The sequence below is a fragment of the Cebus imitator genome, unplaced genomic scaffold (assembly GCF_001604975.1).
Source record: "Cebus imitator isolate Cc_AM_T3 unplaced genomic scaffold, Cebus_imitator-1.0 Scaffold46, whole genome shotgun sequence".
Taxonomy (NCBI): Eukaryota; Metazoa; Chordata; class Mammalia; order Primates; family Cebidae; genus Cebus; species Cebus imitator.
The window spans coordinates 1,101,437-1,123,917 of record NW_016107361.1 but is presented as its reverse complement, the minus strand read 5'-3'; the positions used below and the strand labels follow the sequence as shown (position 1 = coordinate 1,123,917).

Sequence of the window (22,481 nt, the reverse complement as noted above, 5' to 3'; positions counted from 1 at the left end):
TTTGGACAGCACATAATATAAATAGCTAAAACTTTAAATTAATTTAGTGCTAAATGTGCTATGTACTCAGGCTCGCTCTCGCTGCCATCCTCTTTCTCTCTTCCCCTCCTCCAGAGCAAAACATCTTTATTTTCCTTTCAATTTATTGATTGAAGAAATTCAAACAATCATCTTGTAGTGTTTCCTCCATTTTGGATTTTGTAAATTCTATTACATAATTCTCGTAACCATCATATAATTAATCTTATGAGGTAGGTGCTATTATTATCCCTATTTTGCAGGTCAGAAAAAAAAGGCTCAGAATGGTGAAAAAAATGGTTTAAGATGACACAGAACCTGCCCTCTCACTTTTCCCTCCTGGCCTCACCTCCCACTCTTCCCCTGGTCCCATCCCTCACTTCTCACCACCTTCCCGCTCTATCCTCTCTTGCTTTCCGGTTTCTCCTCCCACCTGCTTCCTTGCTTCATCCTCCTGGTCCCTCCCACCCACTTCTCCCCCACCTCCATCTTCTCTTTTGCTACCTCCCTTCCACTTGCCCCCTTGCTTCTCTCCTCCTGCCCCACATACCTGTTTCTCACCATGAAAAAAAAAAAAAAAGAGATGATGTAGGAAGTGACAAGTGAGGACACAAACCCAGCTCACACTGACTCCAAGTCACATGCTCCTAACCAGGACAGCCAGCATCTAGTGTAGCAACACCCAGCAAGCATCTGCTAAATAGACATTAGTGGCTTTGCTATAATTCATTTTACTACTTACCACAGAGACACAAAAAATAAAGGAGAATAGCACTTAGATGTTTTATATTCATTTGCAAGTTTTATGAGAATCATGACTAATATTCAATGTTTGACTAAAGAAGTACAATTCTCTAAAAAGACAAACTTAGATGTTTGTCTTTAATAAATCAAAAACATCACTACTTCATCATGAGTGGCAATTTATAATGCTCTTGAACTTATAAGTTAAAAGGGAAAAATATATAACTTCAAAAAGGATTTGGATAAAATAATAGAACCATAGTAGTTTATGAAAAGAAGCCAAGGTTATTCATGATAAATATCTCATCTTTTAAAATCGTAATTTAAAGTAATAAATATTTATTATTTGGAAAAAATTTTAGAGTACAAAGAAAATAAAAGCCACTTTTGATGGTCTCACCCTCAAATCCCTCATCTTTTGAGTTAACATGTGTAAAGCAGCCAGTCTCTTCTGCCATATGTGAGTGCAGGGATGAAGTTTGTCCTACCAGTAGCAAAAATCTGACCTTGTGTAGAATCTCTAGAGAATTTTTCAGAAGAGGTAGAGAGTATGCCCACAGACAATAAGGCAGGAAGACATTTGAGATAAGAAATATATATATATTCTTATATATATATATATATAGATAGATAGATAGATATAGAGAAGAAATCTGTGATAATAAGGTAAGGGTCAGGCTGGGCGCGGTGGCTCATGCCTGTAATCCCAGCACTTTGGGAGGCTGTGGCAGACAGATCACCTGAGGACAGGAGTTCAAGACCAGCCTGGCCAACATAGTAAAATCCCATCTCTACTAAAAATACAAAATTAGCCAGGCGTGGTGGTGCGCATCTGTAATCTCAGCTACTCAGGAGGCTGAGGCAGGGGAATCACTTGAGCTCAGGAGGTAGATGTTGCAGTAAGCTGAGATTGTGCCATTGCACTCCAACCTGGGTAAAAAGAGTGAAACTCCACTCAAAAAATAAAAATAAAAAATAAAATAAAATAAGATAGGGGTCATAAAACTTAGAATTTAAAGCTAAGAAAAAAAGACACGAATAATAAAATATAGATACTGAAACTTACAAGGAAAAAATGAAAAATGAAGAATGAAAGGTGAAAAGGGATGTGGATTTATGTTTTAGGCAAATTCCAGAAGTTTTGACACTAAAATCACTTAGGGAAATCACATGCATTTCAGACACCTATTTTGACCCATGTAGTGTGAGGTCAGGTCACAAGATGAAATGGAACATAAGAAATTGAGCTGCAGTTCATTTCTAAAAAGATAGAAGAACTCACCTCTCCCAAAGATGCCAAGTCAGGGACTATGCTGCAGGGGGGCTGTATAGCACTTTACAAGCTTGCCACTACAGACAATCCCGCCCAGGAATTCCCATTTATTACAGTGTACCCAGGTTCCTGAACACACCTACCTGGTCTTCTGCAAGGTCACCTCTACTCACCCACCATCCCATAACTAGAGTCCTCTCCATAAAGATGTACCACCTCTGGCCTGATACCTTCACTATCCTCTTTCTTTTTGCCCAGGGAAGAAAATGGCCTTGCTGACCATGGCATAAATGATCAGTGTTCTACATTCCATAGGGCAGATGGAAACAGTTTGACATTACACTACAACTGGCCCTTCTTCAAACAGAATTCCTTCTGGAGACAGCCGCATTTTTAAAGTTAACCACGTGCACATCTGTAATGTGACCTGTGGTGCTTATTATGCTCTTTAATAGATGAGGCATAATAGATCATAACTAGTTTTATAGGGAGACATAATAAGCAGGCCTATTTATTTCTTCCAATTGTATGGCCTTTGCTCCCTCCCTTAGGTTATCTCCACACCCAGAGGGCTGAAAACACACGTAGAAGACTGAGCCAGGCTGTTGTTTGTTTCTTAGAAGCCAAAGGTGACAGCAGGCACAGCTCTTGAGCCACCATCTTGTTGGTCTAATTTTCAAATGGAAACTTACTTCAATTTTTGGAAGTCTTATTATCATGATTTTTGTTCAGGCAAAATAATCAATCATTAAGTAATTTGGTGATTTTTCTATCAAGAGAGGAGAAGAAAAGCAGACCAGTGTAAAATGGGGCCAGTGCGAAGGAAAGAAGAGTAGGAAAGTTTTAAAACAAATACAAGGGAAGTCTTAGCTCACAAACCTCACTTCAGTCTGAAGTAAAGAACGCTCTCTTTCTTTCTCCTTCATAACCCCAGCCCAATTTACTTTTTTTTTTTAGACTGAGTTTTGCTCTGTTGCCCAGGCTGGAGTGTAATGGCAGTGAGTGATCTCAGTTCGCTGCAACCTCCACCTCCCAGGTTCAAGGGATTCTCCTGCCTCAGGCTCCCAAGTAGCTGGGATTACAGATGCTCACCACCATGTCCAGCTAATTTTTGTATTTTTAAAATTAGGATGGGATTTCACCATGTTGGCCAAGCTGGTCTCGAATGTCTGACCTCAAGTGATCCACCCGCCTCGGCCTCCCAAAGTGCTGGGATTACAGACGTGAGCCACCATGTCCGGCCCCAATTCACTTTTAAAAATTCTGCAGTACAGTATGTTCACAGAAAGCTACCTAGGCATATGTAGTTATTTATCTCCCTTCCAGAAAGGTTTTGCTTTTATGGTTTCAAAAAGTGTACCTGTGGTGTCTAGGCCTAAATAAAATAACTATTTACATTTCTTTAGTTTCAAATCTATATCCATATATAACCATACTTTTTACATGTTTTTTTAATCATAGAATATGTACTATTTTGTGCCCTACATTTTTAAGTGTATATTTCTACTGGAGTTTTTTTTTTTTTCCCAAATCATCAAGTATGTTTTGAAACTCTGTTCTCCCATGCTTACATTTCAGCGTAAACTTTTTATTTTAAAGTGATTTAAATCGTTATAAAAATGGAGGTGTAAGAGTTGCTTAAGGGAATACCTGCTTTCTCTAGTTTCTAGGTTGAGAGACCCTGCTTTAACTTCATGAGATCCTAATCTCCCTACTCATCAGATTCTGCCCTATTCTATGTCTTTCATGCAATATTTCTAAAAATAAAATGCAAATGTGAAATTTATAGGAAAAAATATTTCTTAAGAGATTTCAGAGAAAATTGAGGTTATGAACCTGGTGATGCAGACGAACAGCCACTTCTAATCGGTATGAACCAGAAGGAGAAAACAGTAGTGGTACTGGTGACTAAGGTTATTAAGGATCCAGAGAATCCAAGAGGATTGTTAGAAGTAGGTGGGAAAACAACCACAAAAATTGAAGAGGTTTTTTGGAGACTATATTAAAACTTTCTTTTGTCTAGAGCTTGTTAGTGTCTCTATCAATTAAAAGCATTAATCTCTCCACATTGTTCTCTTTACAGGTAAAATGTGAGAGGGAAGGACATACTGAATAAATTACCTCTTCCCTGTTGTCCCAGAAATAAAATGACGAAAGTTGCTCCACATCCCCAATGACTACGTATAATAAAAAGGAATGGCCAGGTGCAGTATCTTTCACCTATAACCCTAGCACACGGCAGATCGATTGCTTGAGTCCAGGAGTTCATGACCAGCCTGGCTAAACCCATCTCCACTTAAAAAATATACAAAAGTTAGCCAGGCATTGTGGTATGCACTTGAAGTCCCAGCCACTCAGGAGGTTGAAATGGGAGGACTGCTTGAGCCCAGGAGGCGGAGATTGCAGAGAGTTGAGGATGCATCGCTGCACTCCAGCCTGGGTGACAGAGTGAGACCCTGTTTCAAAAACAACAACAACAACAAAAAGAGAGTGAAATTCAAAGGTTAATATATTATGCCATATTCAAGGCAAAGAGTTAATATCAAAGTTTTTGTTTAATATGGTGGAAAACTACATATTTTAAAAGGAGAGCAAAAAATATTTTTAAAAGCCAGCCTTAAATTTGCCAAAAAGAACCAAACTAGGAAATGGAAAAATCTAATATAATTTTATTATTAATAGTTATCTACTGCTGCTTAACAAATTACCCCAAAACTCAATGGCTTCAAAGAACAAACTTTTCTTTTCACAGCTTTTGTGAATGAACCAAGAATTTGGGAGAAGCTTATCTGGGTGGTTCTGGCTCAGGGTTTCCCCTCTAGAGACTTGATAGGTGCTAGAGGGTCCTCTTCCTAACTCTCTCATGCGACGGTTGTCTGGAGGCTTTCATTCCTCGTGACTACTCACAGAATCATCTTTGGATCTCACTGCGGAGCTGGTGAGTAGCTTCACAATAGGATAGTTGGCTTCCCTCAGAGTCAGTGATCCAATGGTGCAAGCTGGGGGGAATCAGGGTGCTTTCGATCTACTAGTCACATATCCTTACTTACACTGTATTTTATTCATTAGAAGAGAATTATCAAGGCCAGGTGTGGTAGCACACACCTGTAATCCTAGGGAGACTGAGGCAGGAGAATTGCTTGAGGGCAGGTGTTCAAGACCAACCTGGCCAAAATAGAGAGACCTCATCTCTATAAATAATTAATTAAAAAGAAGAGAAGCATCAAGTCCAGCCCACACTCAAGAGGAGAGGAATTAGCCAATGTCCTTTGGAGGAAGGATGTCAAAGAACTTGTGGACATACTTTTTAAGCCATCACATGATAACTTTAAAAACTGTGAGAGCTTAGTGGCAAGAAGGGCTTGGGAGGAGCACCAACTTCTACAACAGAACAGAGAAGACAGATACACAGGAAAGCTCAGCTCCTAACTTTACTGCTGCCCCCAGAAACAGTACAAGACAGTCAACAAAATCTTGAGGATTCTTACCAAAACCTTCAAATCAGGACAGAATATACATACTGAGTGCGTATGTATCTCTCTCATCTTCTGATTGAAGAATGATGGAAATGAATGCTAGAGAAAAAGGGATAGAGAAGTGAAAAATGGCCCTGATTCTCTGAAAAGTATGAAAGGCAACAGGGTTCCAGGCTGAATTGGGAGAACAATCCAAAACCCCCGAGCAATACCAACACTGTTGGGGCTCTTCCCACAACCCTCAGCATTCACAGTTCCTACGTCTGGTTTTCGAGCTTCCAACTGCAACCGCCTACAACTGAGGGTTTTTTGTTTTTGTTTTTTGAGACAGAGTTTTGCTCTGCTACCCAGGCTAAAGTGCAGGTGGCACGATCTTGGCTCACTGCAACATCCACTTCCCAGATTCAAGCGATTCTCCTGCCTCAGCCTCTCAAGTAGCTGGTACTACAGGCATGCGCCACTATGTCGAGCTAATTTTTTGTATTTTTAGTAGAGGCAGAGTTTCACCATGTTGGCCAGGCTGGCCCTCGAGTGATGCTGGCCTCGAGTGATCCGCTCACCTTGGCCTCTCAAAGTGCTAGGATTACAAGGGTAACCCACAATACCCGGCCTCTGAGGGTTCTTTTGACCAGCAGAGCCCACTTGGCCTCTCGTGGCACAGGCAGAAGGTGCTAGGAAGTTAATGCCTCCTCCCAGCAATGCTCAACCAACGACTGACAACAGGTGGGATAAATATCCAATTTCTCCACTCTCAGTTGCAGTAACTCTGATATGTGTTCTGCGCTGTCTCCCAGAATCCCCTGGTGGGATTAAGCTGCTTCTATTGCCCACAAAAGTAACCTTTTACTGGCACACCCTTTACTGACTTTCTTCCCTTCCCTTTCTCGCTTTTCCACTCACCTACCAGTGCTTTCTGGGACTTTCTCCCAAATAAACTGCTTCCACTCACTTTCTTGTCTCAGGTTCTGCTTCTGAGATAACCCAACCTAAGAATCAAAATAAAGAACAGAAAACACACCCAAAAGAGGAGTATGAACCCTGATACAGAATAATTAACAAAATCCCAGAAGACAGAGTAGAGCCCAGGTAATACAAAAGATAGCATATCCATGATTAGCTGTAGTATGTCTCCACTTTTATAAAAGTGTCAACCTAAATAACAGAGAGAGAGAATCTCTAAAAGAAAATTATACATATTCAGGAATAAATCATTGCAATGGGAATGTGTGTGCCATAGTAAACTATATGCATATTCAGGGAGGTAAAGGAAGACAAAGTTTTTAAATGAAAAATGAGGAGGATGACATAATTGTTTTGAGATAATTTTCCTTGGGTTACAAGGATCAATAACAAGAGTGACACCAGTCCAAGTTTGGACAGGTAGTTGGGGGCAGATATTCTCGCAGAAATATTTTTTTGCGTGTGTAGGGTTGTGATAGTCATTGAGCAAGTTTGTGGTTTTTTCAGTCTTTTGTGATAGTCTTTGCCACCAAGTATTCATGCATGCAAACCCTTCTCTTCATGGCCTTCCCTGGCTCTGTTTGTCAGAGTTTTTTTTTTTTTTTTTTTTTTAAACACAAGTGACTATTTTTCATCTGACAACTTTCATCAAAGTATTCCTCTCTTGTTCTCCACCAAGCCAGCCAGCCAGCCATCTATTTGTCTATCTTTTATTCAGCTGTCTATAGACATGCCTAGAAATATGTCTAGGTACATGTACTCTGCCATGCTGCCATGGCTGCTGGCACATGTGAGCAGGCATGGATCCTACTACCACCACCCCTATGAACTGCTTTGCCTGGTACCACTCATTGGAGTACTGTAGCCAGTAGACCAAAAACACCTTGGCCCCTCCAGTGCAGCAGGTTCCTAATCTCAAAGGACCAGAGAACAAGGCAGAAACCTGGTACCAGCCCCACAAAGTTAAAGCATGCAGACCAGGAGGGCTAACCTGGGCCTTTGTTCCCTAAAATCTTCCAGAAATTAACTCAGTTAACTGAACCTACCTTACACCATAGTCAAACCCCAAAGGCATCAAAGAAGACTTTGAAAAAAAAAAAAAAACATTCAAAGGACAGCAGCTTCAAACACTGGAGGATCAACAGCCAACCCTACAAAGATAAGAAAGAACCAGCTCAAGAACTTTGGCAACTCAAAAAGTCAGAATGTTTTCTTACCTTCAAATTATCACACTAGTCCCCCTGTTCTTAACCAATCTGAAATGGCTGAAATGGCAAACAAAAATAGAATTCAGATATGGATAGGAATGAAGATCATTGACATTCAGGAGAAAGTCAAAACCCAATTCAAAAAAAAAATCTAAGGAACACAATAAAATAATACAGGAGAGTAAAGATGAAATGGCCATTTTAAGAAAGAACCAAACCAATATGAGAGAGCTGAAAAACTCACTTCAAGAATTTCATAATACAATCGCAAGTATTAACAGCAGAATCTATGAAGCTGAAGAAAGAATCTTAGAGTTCAATGACCAGTTCTCTGAAATAAATCAGTCAGACAAAAATAAAGAAAAAGTAATAAAGAAGAATGAAGAAAATATCTGAAAAATATGGGATTATGTAAAGAGACCAAATGTGCAACTCATTGGTATCCCTGAAAGAGAGGAAGAGACAGTAAGAACTTGAAAAATATATTTGAGAATGTCATCCATGAGAATGTCCCCAACTGTACTATAGAGGCCAACATTCAAATTCAGGAAATACAGAGAACCCCTGCAAGATACTATATAAGATAACCACCCACAAGACACATAGTCATCAGAATCTCCAAAGCTGAAATTAAAGACAAAATGTTAAAGGCAGCTAGAGAGAAGGGTCAGGTCACCTACAAAGGGAACCTCATTAAGCTAAAAACGGATCTTTCAGCAGAAATACTACAAGCCAAAAGAGATTGGGGGCCTATATTTGATATTCATAAAGAAAAGAAATTCCAACCAAGAATTTTACCTCCAGCCAAACTAAGTTTCATAAGTGAAAGAAAAATAAAATCATTTTCTGAGAAGCAAATGCTAGGGGACTTTATTACCATTCAACCTATTTTACAAGAGGTCCTTAAGGGAGTACTAAATGTCCTAAGGGAGTACTAATGGCTACCACAAAAATACACTTAAGTACACAGAACATTGACACTGTAAAGCAACCACACAATCAAGTCTGCATAACAATCAGCTAACAACATGATGGGATCAAATCTGCACATGTCAATATTAACCTTGAATGTAAATGGGCTAAATGCCACAATTTAAAGGCACAGAGTCACAAGTTGGATAAAGAAGCAAGACCCCGCTGTATGCTATCTTCAAGAGACCCATCTCACATGCAATGACACCCATAGCCTCAAAGTAAAGGGATGGAGAAAAAATTACCAAGCAAAGAGAAAACAGAAAAAAGCAGAGGTTCCTGTTGTAATTTCAGACAAAGCAGACATTAAACCAACAATGGGTTTGTCAGGTGCAGAAATTATAACTTGTATTATTTGCAACCTAGAATTAGTAAATAACATAAGACAAACATTAGTATAATCTGTAACGTTCTTTTTCAATCAAGGAGTGACATGTAGTGTTACTTGGCACCTCAGTCCAGTGTGTGCCATTACTGAGGGACCCCACCAGGAGTATGTTAATCCTTTCTAGCTACACAGTTGCATTGTTAGAGACTAGGAAGGAGTTGCATTGTTAGAGACTTATACTGCCTAAGTAACATGGTGGGGAAAAAGGCAGATTTAGAAGATAGGTTAATAGAGTGTAGCAGGTACAGGTAGCAGACAGCGTGAGAGAATAAAAAAGAAACAAATTATCTGGAGGGAATGGTGTTTGTGTTTGGAACAGGATTCACTCAGCCTCCAAAGTTGTCTACTTCAGCATCCCCCAGGTAGGTTTGGGGCTGGTGTCGTTCAAGAAAGTCACATCACCCAGGGCTCCAGGTCCTGCAGGGTCATTTCCTTCATTTCTGGTACATGGTTGCGTCCTAGCCATGCCATAGTATGGTTTGATGCATGGTGCTAGATTTCAAAGAGGGCCTGGAGGGTGTGAACACAAGCATAACATCTTCCCCATGTTAGCAAATCATTTGGACCACACACATACATTACTATTCATATCTTTCCATAAAACTGCAGGTTTTAAGTCTTGAGAGGTTTTAGCAAAGTGCTTTTCTATAGCAGATTGAAATTTGTCATTTAAATTTAAGAAATTAAGGGTAAATAAGACTTGTGCTAGTGGTGTTCCAGGGTCCTTACTCATATTTCCTCTTTTTTGTATTCTGATCATATTTTTAAGGGTGGAGTGAACTACTTTTGTAGGCAAATCCACAGTAGTACAAGATAAGAACTGAAGTAATTTGTTAAAAGGAAGGGCATGCTCTATATGGCCTGCATAATCAGAGAATGCTATCTGAAGATCTAGGATAGGGGCACTACTGCTTCAAATTGTTTTTTACTTGAAGGAATTCTTATGACATCAGGATCATAACCTAGCAACAGGCTGCATTGTCTGCATCCTGTATAGATGACTTTACTAACTAGCTGGATATAGGGAGATAGTGTTTTAGTCCTGGTATGTGAGCAAAAAATCCGTTCTAGGAAGCATAGCCCTGGGGCCATCTGTCCTAGTAATCCTGTTGGGGAATGTTTAGTAGGAAAAACAAACAATTAAACTGAATATTTTGGATCTATGTGATGAAGATGCCTCTGAGAGATAGCTTGCTCTATTTTTTGCTGCAGGGGTTAAGTACCTGAGAGAATCCAGGGAAGCATTGCCTTTTAAAATAGAAAACAGGTTTTGCAACTTATCAGCAGTTATGCCTAAGGTGGGTGAAGCCAGTTAATATTGCCCAGTAATTTTTGATAATCATTTAAGGTATATAAGTTGCTAGTATTTAATTTAACCTTCTGGGGTCTTATTGACTGGGAAGTTAGTATGTATCCAAGATATTTCCAAGGAGAGGACATTTGTACTTTTTCAGGTGCTATGATTAAACCTCTTAACTGTGTATTAAGCCCTATTTGGGCTGCCAGTAATATATCATCCATAAAATTAATAATCTTGCATTTAGGAAATTCTTTTCTACTGGGGAGCAAAGCGTGATTTACATGATACTGACACATGGTGGGACTGTTCAGCATTCCTTAAGGAAATACTTTCCACTGGAATCAATGAGCTGGTCTTTTATTATTGATAGCTGGTATTGTAAACACAAATTTTTCTCTGTTCTGTTCTGCAAGGGTAATGGTATAAAGGCAGTCTTTTAAGTCAATAACGCCTATAGGCCAATCTTCAGAAATTGCCACGGGGTAAGGGAGCCCCTGTTGAAGAGGCCCCATAGGTTGCAGATTAGCAATAACAGCCTGTAAGTCATGCAAAATCTCCGTTTGCCAGACTTTTTGGGAATGACGGAAATGGCCAAATTCCAAGGGCTGGTAGATGATTCTACATGGCCAGCTTTTAATTGCTCCTCAACTAATTCATGGGCTTGCTATAATTTCTCTCCCTTTGAAGGCTACTGTTCTGCCCAAATAGGATTTTCAGAAAGCCACATTAGGTGTAGAGGAGGAATAACAGTGACCACTATTAGAAAAGGGTTTTCTGTTCACATGATTCATCAAATTCTGCCTTCCAGAGGAGGTTTTGACTGGTGTTCAAAGTTGTTTTGACCAGGCCCATGGGCTCAGATGGAAGTTGTTTGCTATGGTCTCAATTAATCCTTTTGTGAATGGGCTAGCAGCTCCATTTTCTCTAAAGCTTTTTCTTATCTCTTTTCCTGATTGCCTTTTGTTGATCTTGCATTACTGGGCAGGCCAAGAGCTCCCCTTCTAATGCCTCTTGCCTAAGACAGGTTCCCATAGCTGTAGTGTATCTCTTATCTTTTTTCCAATCTATTGGGGGAGGGGGCTCAGGAAGAATTTCTGTCTCCTCTGTGGCACTTTTACCTGGTAAGTACGGGGCTGAGGGAGGGAGATGAGGTGATAAGGTAGGTGATGGTTCCTCTTCCCTTCCCTTTTTGGGCTTTTCTGGATGGAGCAGGATCAAAGTAGCCTTGACTAAGGCCTATAATGTTAAAGATGTTACTGGGACCCACTGCCCTTGTGCAAGATGCTGTTTAAGATTTCTCTCCATTTGTTCCCAAAGCTCTATGTCCAGCCTGCCTTCTGCTGGGAACTATGGGCTTTGGGAACCAACAGTTTACATTAGGTCCCTTAATTGAGCCTGTGAAACTGAGGTTCCACTAGCTTTAAGCAGCTGTTTCAATACTTTTATATATGGTTTCTGTTGTGCTGATAACTGTTGTCCCATGATTAAACCCTAGCCTGAACAATTCCCTCAAACTTGGAAATCCCAAGTGGGCACCAATGACTTACTAACTTACTAACTGCACAGTCTCTTCACCTTTGTTTTCAAGGGTTCTATCATGATCCGTTGCAGCATTCCTCACACAAGGGCACCAGCTGCTGATTCGTTGCAGCCATCCTCCCATGAGGGCACCAACTGCCAAGTCTGCCATGCAGACTCTGACTGAGTGATGATGAAAGGAGTTCTCAGACACCGGTGTTTTGCCTGTGAAAGCATGGCTAGGGGACCCCATGGCTTACAGACCCTAAAGAGGGAGTCTGGTTGTGCAGCCCTGATATGCTGGAGATGCTTATATTTATTTTAGAACAGATTTAATGACAAAGGTCTCAAGCAAATACCATTTGTGGGTAATTAACATTGCCAACCACCTGAGTAGACAGCAGTCATATGTGCAGATGATCAAAAGTCAGTTTTAGGACAACATGAGTAAACAAGCTATTTAGATAAACTCTTCTACATCCCTTTGTTATCTGCTCTTTGCTATTAGCTCAAGGTAAGAGGATTAGGCTGCCTTCAGCCATAATCCTTTACTGAAGCTTTTGCAAAACCTCCTGGCCTTCCAAGAAGTTTTGTGTATTTCCTATAATTTTTCCCACCACCTTGACCAATCTCCTAAAACTAATCATTAGAGAAATATAAATGAAACCCACAAGGATACCATCTGGCACTAGTTAGAATGGCTATTATTAAAAAGTCAATAAACAACAGATGCTGCAAAGGTTGCAGAGAAAAGAGAACACTTACACATGCTGATGGAAATATGGATTACTTCAGCCATTATGGCAAGCAATGTGGTGATTTCTCAAAGAACATTATAAAAAATCCAGCAATCTCATTATTGGATATATACCTGATATGGTTTGGCTGTGATCCCACCCAAATCTCAACTTGAACTGTATCTCCCAGAATTCCCACATGTTGTCAGAGGGACCCAGGGAGAGGTAATTGAATCATGGAAGCTGGTCTTCCCCATGCTATGCTCATGATAGTGAATAAGTCTCGCAAGATCTGATGGCTTTGTCGGAATTTCTGCATTTGCTTCTTCCTCATTTTCTTTTGCCACTGCCATGTAATAAGTGCCTTTTGCCTCCCACCATGATTCTGAGGCTTCCACAACCATGTGGAACTATAAGACCAATTAAACCTCTTTTTCTTCCCAATCTCGAGTGTGTCTTTATCAACAGCATGAAAATGAACTAATACAATACCCAAAGGAATATAAATAGTTCTATTAAACCATAAAGACATGTGCATGCATATGTTTATAGCAGCATTATTCACAATAACAAAAACATGGAATTAACCTAAATGACCATCAGTGATAGACTGGATAATTAAAATGTAGTACATATACACTATAGAATACCACACAGCCAACAGCCATTAAAAAAAAAAAGATCAGATCCTTTGCAGCAACATGGTTGGAGCTGGAGGTCATTATCCTAAGTGAACAAACACAGGAACAAAATATCACATGTTCTCACTTATAAGTGGGAGTTAAATATTGAATACACACAGCCACAAAGAAGAAAACAACAGATACCAGGGCCTACTTGAAGATGTAGGGTGGGAGGAGGGACAGATGGAAAAACTACCTATCAGGAACTATGTTTATTACCTGGGTGGCAAAATAATCTGTATGCCAAAGCTCCATGAAACACAATTTACCTGTATAAAAAACCTACACATATGCCCCTGAAACTAAAAGTTTTTAAAAATATAAATTATAAAAGTAAATAAAAGAAAGAAAAGAGGGAAAGATGTCTAAAGTCATTTCTTATATTAAGGCTAATTACGTCTACATGGTGCAATCTGGGGTGTTTTTAACCTTCATTTTTGTTCCTTTCTATTATATGCATTCTCTGTAATAAGGATGTATCATTTTAAAACAATAGTAATGATTGTTTTCTTTAAAAAGCAAAAATTGAGGGGGTGGGAAAAATAGATGTTGGTCAAAGGGTTCAAACTTGCAGTTATAAGATGAATAATTTCTGGGGACTTAATATATAGCATGATGACTATAGTTAATGGTAATATATTGTGGACTTGAAATTTACTGAGCAGATCTTAAGTATTTTCACCACAAGAAAAGGTAACTGTGTGAGGTGGCAGATATGTTAATTAGCTTCGTTGTGGCCATGATTTCATCATGTATATGAATATCAAATCATCACTTTGTACCCCTTGAATATATACAATTAGTATTTGTCAATTATATCTCAATAAAAAGAAAAGAAAACAAAAAAAGCTAGAATTATGCCAAGAGATGAATAAAAGTAGTTTTCATTCCAGATGATGTGAATTTAGATGACTGTGATTTTCTGCGACTAAAGATACAGATAAGTTTCTGTATCTTTAATGAGAAGTTTATTTTTCTTCCTTGTTTCTACCAAATCAGTCATGATTTTTAAAATCAATAATACATAGTGTTGATTAAAGTCCACGAAGTAGGCAGTTTTACACGTTACAAGGTAGAAGAAGATTGCGTTAAAGTAATAAGTTGGCAAAACTTTTCAGAAAGGTAAATTAACAACATAAATCAGGGGGTCTTCAAAACATTGACACTTTTGATCCAGTAATTCTTCTATGTATTTAGCCTAAGGCAGTGTTTTCCAAAGGTTGGTCCCAGCATCAGAATCACTCCAGCCCCTCCAAAGATGTCTGAATCAAAATTTCTGGGACTGAGATCTTGGAATTGTGCATTAACAAGTTCTCCTAATAATACTTACATATACTAAGGCTTAAGCCCTACTGGCCTGAGGAAATGAGATTCATTCATTAATGTTTATTCTCTAGTAAGAATTAGGCTCTGTTCCCTGCACTAGGGACATAGCTGTAAATAACACAGAAAAAGTCCTTTGACTCATGTACCTTTTTTTTTTTTTTTTTTTGAGACACAGTCTTGCTGTGTTGCCCAGGCTGGAGTGCAGAGGCATGATCTCAGCTCACTGCAACCTCAGTTCTCTTACCTCAGCCTCCTGAGTAGCTGGGACTACAGGCACATACTGCCTCACCTGGCTAATTTTTTATATTTTAGTAGAGACATGAATTACTGACATAATCAGAAAAATATATAATGTTTAAAGAGGGTTTCACTGTGTTGCCAAGGCTGGTCTTGAACTCCTGAGCTCAGGCAATCCTCCCACCACGGCCTCCCAAAATGCTAGGATTACAGGCATGAGTCACCATGCTTGGCCTATATCTTATTTTTTTTAACTAAAAAATTTAGCATATATCTATGGATTATAGTATTATTTATGACAAAGATAAGAAGTAATGGTATTTTCAATGCTATTTTAAAAAATGGCAAGGGGACACCTTCATTATGTGTTGTCAGATGAAAATAATTATGATCCCTTTTTAAAAAATATACATATGTGTTAATTAAAAGACTACAGGGAAATGCATATGCAGAAAAATATTAATATTCATTTCTGTTATCTCTGAAAAACATGATTATAGGCTATTTCTATTTCCTTCTTTCTTCTTTTTGGTATTTTGTAAATTCTTAGCATAAACATGAATTACTGACATAATCAGAAAAATATATAATGTTTAAAGAGGTTGATTTAAACACTAGAGAAAATAGTAAATTTCCAATCCTGGGTCTATTTTTTAAAATATGTGTTGATTTAACAATATTAGCACGTAGTTACTTTTCTTACTGACCCAAAGCTTAGAACATTCCATTCCCATTTTGGTAGCTATTCATTTTCAATTTCAGTCTTAAGAAGGTGGGCTTTCAAATTCTCTATAAAAGGAGAGTTCAAGAAGACTCTTAACATTTAATTTTTCTTTTTTCAGTTTTTAGTATTCATTGCTTTCTTTGGCTGTTTGTGTCCTCTCTTATTTTACCTGTCCAGCAAGGTGGTAGTCTAGCCACAGTCTGTCAGCAGAGGCATTACTGAGCTGCTGTGGGCTCTGCCCAGCTGCTGTGTGAGCTTCCTGTTAGAACGGCCTTGGTAATGGTGGTCTGCCTCAGTAACAGAGGACTGCCTCCGTAATGGCAGACTGCCTCGGTAATGGCTGATGCCCTTCCCCCCACCAAGCTGGACTGTCCCCGTCCAGCTGCACTTTCTGCAAAACTCAATCCAGAGCATTTCAGATTGCTGGTCTTTGTGGAGGATGGGACCTGCTGAACCAGATCACCTGGCTCCCTGTTTCAGCCCTTTTTTTTTTTTTTTTTTTTTTTTTTTTTTTTTTTTTTCAGTTTAATGGGTGGCTCTGTATCCCAGGAGTTCCAGGCGGCTGTTGAAACTGCTGCCCAGATTTGTGTGAGTTTTTGTGCAGAGACCTGCGGAGCTGGGCTGAAACAGCCATGCTGGAAGCTCATGGTGCTTTTCAGCCTGGGAATCTCCTGGTCTGTGGGCAGTAAAAACTCATTTGGAAATGCAGTGATCACTCACCCTCTGCATTCTTCTCGCTGGGAACTGCACACCAGAGCTGTTCCTATTCCACCATCTTCGATCTGCTCTGGATTCTGCTATTTCCTTTTACGAAACATTTTAGATCTCTTTCCATGTCATGTTATAGAGATGTACAGTATCTCGGTAATGACTGTATTTATACAGTTAAGGTTGGATGTCAATATCTTGATTTAATTAATAAATCCCTCTCATTCACACATCGTATTTTATAACATTATTGCTGATATGTAAGAAACCTATTGATTTTGGCAAATTTATAGTCATTCCTGACTTTCTTATTGATATCTCTCATTAGACCTCATTTTTTCTTTGTCTTAAATTTTCTAGAAAGACAATTTATTATTGAAAGATCATGACGTTTTTCACTCTTTCTTCTCAGTATCTCCTATCCTATTTCTTCCTATTGTCTTATGCTTTGGGTAAGACCTCTAGAAGAGTGAGTAATAAATGTTACCAAGCATGACCATCTGAATAATATAAGTAAAAGTTGATATTTTGGGTTCTAGAATTATCTAGAGAGCTATGTGATCTAATTAACTTGTGCAGACCTGGCCTGAGTGTGCTTGTTCTCAAACACTACCTTGCTTTCACATAGCCTTATGATACACTGTGCAGATAGAGGGTCAGGATGAACCTGTTTAATTGCAGACTGCAAAGTCAGAATGAGGAGGTAGTAGGTACACTATTGTAGGTGGATCTAATTTTCAGTTTTCTATCTTAGACATAATCTTGTTCTATACCCAACTTCCTTTTTCTGCCACCTTCAATCATGAAATAAAAGAATTAAGAATCATGTTTCTACTGTTTTCATATCTGTCCTATCCCCAGACAGCTCTACTTGCAACTGGATGGTGGTACTTAGGAAGGTGGAGCTGATTCATCAAGTAACAAAGGGCTTACATGAATACCTGGTATCTTTCCAAGTCTGGGTGACAGGGATAGCTAATACAAAAACTTCGGTAGAATTACTGAAATTATTAAGTCCATCTAGAAAGTTGCTTTAAATTCAGTGAGGGGAGGGCAGGTTGATATTTAAAAATTATTACCACTCGATCTAAAAATCAGGCTAGAAAACTGGACTTACGGCTTTCAATGGGTTTTGGGGAGGAAGCAAAGACCGTTTGAGGTCAGCACAAAACTGTCAATACCCAAGTTGGAAAAGTTGGAAAGTTATGCTGTTTTTACTTAGTCTCATCTTGTTCTTAGTAATTGCTTCCTTTCAACCATAAAGTTGTTTAGTGTAGGAGATATATTCCAAGGCTTCTCTTTATATTCACTGCTGCAAGATCCCATTTTAGCATAATTACAGTCTTGGAATTGAAGAGACAGGCTCACTCTATCTAGCTATGCAGCTGGCTTTCTCAAATGACAATACGATGGCTCACCAGCTTAGCAACATCCAAGGCTGTGAGCCAGGGGGAGGCCCTCATGCTGAAATTTTGCCCTTGCTTTGTCTGTATTTCCTCTGTGAAAATGGAGAAATGGTTTAGAATTTTTAAAAGCACAAAGTTTTAAATTCTCTGAGGGCTTTTAAAAGGACACGCTGAGTTCCAAATGCAGATTTCAGAATCCCAAATCAGAGATTATTCATCTTTACATCTCAAATAGGTATTACTGAGAAAAAAAAGATTTTTCAGAGCTTTTGTCTTCCTTATAATCTTTCTTTCTGTGAGAAAACTACATAAAGTGTAAGCCAGGCGCAGTGGCTCACACCTGTAATCCCAGTACTTTGGGAGGCCAAGGTGAGTGGACTACTTGAAGTCAGGAGTTCAAGATCAGCCTAGCCAACATGGTAAAACACTGCCTCTACTAAAAACACAAAAATTAGCCAGGTATGATGTCATGTGCCTGTAATCCCAGCTACTTGGGAGGCTGAGGCAGGAGAATCGCTTGAACACAGGATGCAGAGGTTGCAGTGAGCCAAGATCACACCATTGCACTTCAGCCTAGGCAACAAAAGTGAAACGCTGTCTCAAAAATAAATAAATAAATAAAAAGACTAAATAAAGTCTAAATTTGCCTACTTCCTTTACCTATAGATGATTCTACATTCAACTTGACTTGAAATTATTTTCATGATTTGAAATAATAACTTGCTCACCACAAGTTGTTCACACTCAACCCTCAGTTATCTAAAGACTTAAGTTTACATCTACACTGATTTATCTTCTTCTCAAGAAGACCAGAGTCTCTCTTCTATTCAGCTCGCCCAGATGTAGTCCCTCCTGTCCCCAAGTTCTGTTTGTCCTTCCTTCACACAAAGTCATGCACCCATGCCCTTTCTATCCCAATTATCACAACCTTGGTTTAGATCTTTATATCTATTTTCTGAACTATTAAAAAAGCTTCTTAAATGATCCTTCTTCTTCCAGGCTCTCCCTATCCACACTCTTTTAAAGGTAGAATCAGCCTGTGAATAGCACCATTAAACAATAGTGAACAGCAGACTTAAAAACATAATAGGTGCCAAACGAGCACTTAGAATACACAGATTCTGAAAGACACTCACAGGAATGGACTTTCTGCCCTGTTCAAACTGATGTCTCCCTGTCAAGTTCCATATAGCAGTGGTTTTCAAATTTGGGATGAGGGGGAGGTTTTTGACCCATTTGAAGTGTTTGGAGACATTTTTGATGGTTACGATTGGGGTAAAGGAGGGAGTTACTGGTATCTAGTGTGTAGAGGGCAAGGAAGCTGCTAAGCATCCTAAAATGTACAGGAAAGCTCCCACAATAAATTACAAAATCTCAATGGGGCTAAGGTTAAAAAAGTCTGCAGATGTTCATAAATAACATAAATTTTCTCTGAGTTCAATGCTTCCCATCTCCATATAATCAAATCCTACCCATTCTTCAAAGCTTGTTTCAACCCCATCTCTCCCCATTCTCTCTCAAAGTTCCCAAAACACTTCTAATCTGTATCACTCACAGGCGGGGTGGCTCTCATCACTCACAGTGGCTGTATCAAGCATTATCTTCCTTTGGAGGTCTTGTTTGTGTCCCATGTGCCCTATCTTCCAATACCATATCTTGTCAGAGCACAGCTGCAAGTCATTGGACCCATATTTCACCATATTGCCCACAGCACTGACCACAGGGCCCCATACACATTACACAATTAGTTAATATTTGTTATTCAAAGATGAATCCATCAGCATAGAAACTGACAACTGAAGCGGTCAGAAGAGAAAATGCTGCAGGGCTCAAATTGGGGCAATTAATCTACAACATCTTATTGAGATCAGAGATAAGGGAAATGGGAATATAGAGAAAGACAGGAATGAGGACCCCAGGATGTACTACCTAGGATAAAAGAGTTAGAATGTGCATTTAGTTTAATATGATTTGTTTTGCAGGAAAAAAAAAAAAGAATGTGCATTTAATCAGATTCTTTCTGTACTGTGGTGAAATACACTCAATCTAAAATTTACCTTAACCATTTTTAAATGTACAGTTCTATGGCATTAAGTACATTTATATTGTTGTGCAATCATCACCACCGTTCATCTCCAGAACTTTTCAACCTTCTCCAATTGAAATTCTGTATGCCCTAAACACAAACTCTGCATTTCCTCCTTTCCCCAATCCCCGGCAACCACCATTCTACTTCCTGTCTCTATGAATTTGTCTCTTTGAGGAACCTCATCAAAGAGGAATCCCATACGATATTCAGCCTTTTATGATTGACTTATTTCACTTAGCGTGTCTTCAAGGTTCACTCATGTTGTAGCGTGTAAGAATTTTCTTCTTTTTAAGGATGAATAATATTTTATGATATGTATATACCACACTTTGTTTGTCCATTTATCTGTTGATGGACATTTGGGTTACTTCTACCTTTGGACCGTTATTGAAATCCCTGTTGTGAACATGAGTGTATAAATATCTGTTCAAGTCCCTACTTTCTCTTCTTTTGAGTATATTTTCAGAAGTGGTATTACTGGGTCATGGGTTAATTCTGTTTTGAATTTTTTTAGGAATTATCATACGATTTTACATCCCCAGAAGCAATGCACCAGAGTTCCAGTTTCTCCACATCCTCACCAACACTTGTTATTGTCTGAGTGAGGCTTTTTTTTTATATGATAGCCATTCAAATGGGTGTAAAGTGGTATTTCACTGCAGATTAGTTTGCATTTTCCTAATGACTAGTGAGGTTAAACACCTTTTCATCTGCTTATGGATCATTTATATATATGCCTTGGTTAAATGTCTATTCAAGTCCAACTTTTCATCAACTATTTGTTTTGCTGTTGTTGAGTTGTAGAAGTTCTTTATATATTCTGGATATTGATCCATTATCAAATACACGATTTGTAAATATTTTCTCCCCTTCTGTGGGTTACCTTTCATTCTGCTAATAGTGTCCTTGGATGCATGAAACTTTTTAATTTTGATGAAGTCCAACTGAACTATTTTATTCTTTCATTGCCTGTGCTTTTAATGTCATAGCCAATAAATCATTGCCAAATCCAGTGTCATGGAGCATTTCCCCTATGTTTTCTTCTCAGAGTTTTATGCTTTCAGCTTATACATTTAAGTCATTGATCCATTTTGAGTTAACTTTTGTATATGATGTAAGGTAAGGGTCCAATTTCATTCGTTTGCATGTGGCTATCCAGTGTTCCCAACACCACTGAATGAAAAGGCTGTCCTTTATCCCATTGAATGGTCTTGGCACCCTTGTCAAAAATCATTTGACTTTATATGAGAGAAATTAATTCTCAACTCTCTATTCTGTTCCATTGGTCTATATGTCAGTCTTTATGCTGGTATGACACAGGTTTGATTACTGTATTTTGTAGCAAGTTTGAAAATCAGTAAGTATGAGACCTCCCACTTTGGTTTTCTTTTTCAAGATTGATTTGGCTATTTAGGCTCCTTTGAAATTCCATATGAATTCTAGGATGATTTTTTCTGTCTCTGCGAAAAAATGTTGTTGGACCAGGGACTGCATTTATTACATCTATAGAGCACTTTAGGTAGTATTGACATCTTAACAATATTTAGTCTTTCAATCCATGAGCACTGGATGTCTTTTCATTTATGGTGTCTTCTTTAACTTTTATAAGCATTTTATAGTTGTCAGTGTACTAGTCAATCAGATCTTTTAAAGAATGTTATTTTTTTGTAAGCAACATAACAGTATTGACCAACAAATCATTTGGCCTCATTTACTACATGTCTCTTTCAAGTTGTAGCTGCATATATAGATAATTTCAATATAATTATAATCATTTCATGAATCCAATTTTAAACCTGGGTTTCTTTCTTTTTCTTTTCTTTCTTTCTTTCCTTTTCCCTTCTTTTTTTTTTAAAGACAGGACCTCACTCTGTTGCCCAGGCTGCAGTACAGTGGCACAATCACAGCTCACTCACTAAAGCCTCAAATTCGTGGGCTAAAGTGGTCCTTTCACCTCAGCCTCCTAAATAACTGGGACTACAGGCATGCACCACCATGCCTGGCTAATTTTTCAAATTTCTTCATGGAAACAAAGTCTCTCAATGTTGCTCATGCTGGTCTTGAATTCCTGGGTTCAAGTACTCCTCCCAAAGCCTCCCAAAATGCTGGGATTACAGATGTGAATTACCACATCCAGCCAGAACCTGAGTTTCTTTACTTATTATTATGTCCTACTGATTTTTCCATGTTTTCATATAGTCACTTTAATAGATTTTGAGTGTGCTGGACCAATAGTGGACTCTGGGAGGGGAGAGGACAACCAGTGACCAAAGCTTTGGGAAGGGGTAGAAATAAAAATGCTCATTTTTTTTTCTCTTTGAGTAGTGAAAATAAATACTTCCTAAGCAAAAATGAAAACAAGAGATTCAAAGACTGCCCCAGGGAAACCCTTTGGTGCTTGGATGAGAAGAGTCACAATTCGAAATATATTGACTGGTTTTAATTATGTCTCCTCTGATTCCTCTCAAACCCTAACTCTAAAACATAACATTTAATATTCACAACCCATCTTAAAAGACAAGTGTCCCAGAGCATAAACAACATGTATTTCCTGTACTTTTCACAGTGGATGGTGGATATATTTTTATCCATCTGCAACTCTCATTTACTCAGAGTTTTCAATAGATGTTCAGAAATTCTATGAAACTGGATCAAATGCAAATATGTTTTCATATGAAGAGCCCATCTTAACAATATTTGATTTTACCACCTTT

At 38.7% G+C, this 22,481-nt stretch overlaps 1 long non-coding RNA gene across 1 annotated transcript in view; it reads right to left on the bottom strand.

Moving 5' to 3' along the window:
- Nucleotides 1–4,686: 4,686 nt before the first annotated feature.
- Nucleotides 4,687–22,481, bottom strand: part of LOC108303363 — a 20,180-nt gene continuing 2,385 nt past the window's right edge. Inside the window, exons 2-3 of the long non-coding RNA XR_001824800.1 lie at nt 6,412–6,497; nt 4,687–5,034 (exon numbers count right to left, since the gene is read on the bottom strand). This is a non-coding gene — a long non-coding RNA (uncharacterized LOC108303363). The remainder of the gene's footprint in view (nt 5,035–6,411; nt 6,498–22,481) is intronic.